At 38.9% G+C, this 1371-nt stretch overlaps 1 protein-coding gene across 1 annotated transcript in view; it reads right to left on the reverse strand.

The window, feature by feature from the left end:
- The window catches only part of ZCCHC7 (zinc finger, CCHC domain containing 7), a 250035-nt gene that overhangs the window by 4162 nt on the left and 244502 nt on the right, over positions 1-1371 (reverse strand). The window lies entirely within an intron of this gene.

The raw sequence follows: 1371 nt of genomic DNA on the forward strand, positions 1-1371 counted from the left end.
TTAATTTCTTTCTATTTTTAGTAGAGACGGGGTCTCGCTCTTGCTCAGGCTGGTCTCGAACTCCTGAGCTCAAATAATCCACCCGCCTCGGCCTCCCAGAGTGCTAGGATTACAGGCGTGAGCCACCGCGCCCGGCCTGCAAGCTTATTTTAACTCAACATTCACTGCTTATAAGGGTAGTGATTATTATGATGGGGAATAGGGTGGTGGTGGGTTATGTCTAGTTTGAAAATGTTCCTAGGTGATTTTGAGACACTCCAAAGGAAACATCTCTTTTCCTTGCTCCCCACCCACCCCATCCAAGCTGAGATCACCACTCTCCCTCATTATCCTAGGGCAGCTCTCCACTCTCATGACTCTGGCCTGCCCACAGCTGATATTTCCCAAATCCAAACCCTTTGGCCTGAATGGCTCCCCATATAGTAGGCTTTTGTTTATCATGATCTCTGACAAATATCCATTCGGCATGTTTTGAACATCTTTTCTTTGAAAGAGGCTTCCCTTTGGAATTTTCCCATTTTTGCCTTCTGTCATCTTGCCTAAAATTTATTTACAAACGTTCAATATTTCTTAGCTATGTAATGAAGAAGAATTAGAATATCTTTTAGACAGTATGTGAAACAGACATACAAAATTTAGCTGATTCATAACTTTGTCATTATAGATTGGATTTGCACTTCTAAGACATCTGACCAAGTTGGTAGCCGTACGCTTATGTACTTAATTTGTAGAATTAAAAAGATTATGAATCATTCTAAATGTACACTTAAGTATAAAAAAATGAACATTTGTATTTACCACTTATATAAAATCAAAACATTTTACCTTAATTGACTTCTATTTTTCCCTCCCAAGAAATAAAGCATTACCAATATACATCAAATCTTCTGTGTAACTCCTTCCCATTTCTCATTCATCTCCTTCTCTTTCCAGAAGTTACCACTGTCATAAAGTTGATGTCTGCCATTCTCATGTGTTTTTATACTCTTCATATTAATGAATATTCCCATAAACAACAGTGTAAGTTTGGAGTTTTCAGACTTCATAAAAATGGCATCATTCTGTAAGTATTTTGAAATGGCTGTGGGTTATAAGAGCTTCACAAAGTAAGTTGGGAAGTGTTCCCTTGGATTATCTATTTCTGAATAAAGGTTTGATAAAACCTGCCTTATAAAACTATCTGAGGGCCGGGTGCAGTGGCTTACGCCTGTAATCCTAGCACTCTGGGAGGCTGAGGTGGGCGGATTGTTTGAGCTCAAGAGTTCGAGACCAGCCCTGAGTGAGAACAAGACCTCATCTCTGCTAAAAAAAATAGAAAGAAATTAACCGGACAACTAAAAATATATAGAAAAAATTAGCCGGGCATGGTGG

This window comes from Propithecus coquereli, unplaced genomic scaffold (genome assembly GCF_000956105.1).
Source record: "Propithecus coquereli isolate 6110/MARCELLA unplaced genomic scaffold, Pcoq_1.0 Scaffold114, whole genome shotgun sequence".
NCBI classification, from domain to species: domain Eukaryota; kingdom Metazoa; phylum Chordata; class Mammalia; order Primates; family Indriidae; genus Propithecus; species Propithecus coquereli.